This window comes from Octopus bimaculoides, chromosome 21, assembly GCF_001194135.2.
Source record: "Octopus bimaculoides isolate UCB-OBI-ISO-001 chromosome 21, ASM119413v2, whole genome shotgun sequence".
NCBI classification, from domain to species: Eukaryota; Metazoa; Mollusca; class Cephalopoda; order Octopoda; family Octopodidae; genus Octopus; species Octopus bimaculoides.
In genome coordinates this window covers 5,814,362-5,814,794 of record NC_069001.1, presented here as the reverse complement: position 1 = coordinate 5,814,794, position 433 = coordinate 5,814,362, and positions in this window count along the sequence as shown.

Here is a 433-nt window from a genome sequence, read left to right as displayed (position 1 = left end):
ATATATATGTTATATATATATATATATATATATATATACATACATATATATGTATATATATATACATATATATATACACATACATGCACAAATATACACACATATACATATATATATACAAACTTATATCTTTATAAATGTGTATATTTACGTGTATATATAAATGTGTATGTATGTACGTATATATCTGTATCTATATATAAATATTTATATATACATGTATACGGATGTGTATGTATATATATATGTATATACATACATATATACATATATATGTATATATATATATATATGTAGATGTATATACGTCTTTATATGGATGTATGCATACATACATGCAAAAACACACACATATGTATCTATCATTATATACATATACACACAGGCATATATATGTATATTTATATATATATATATACATATATATATATAT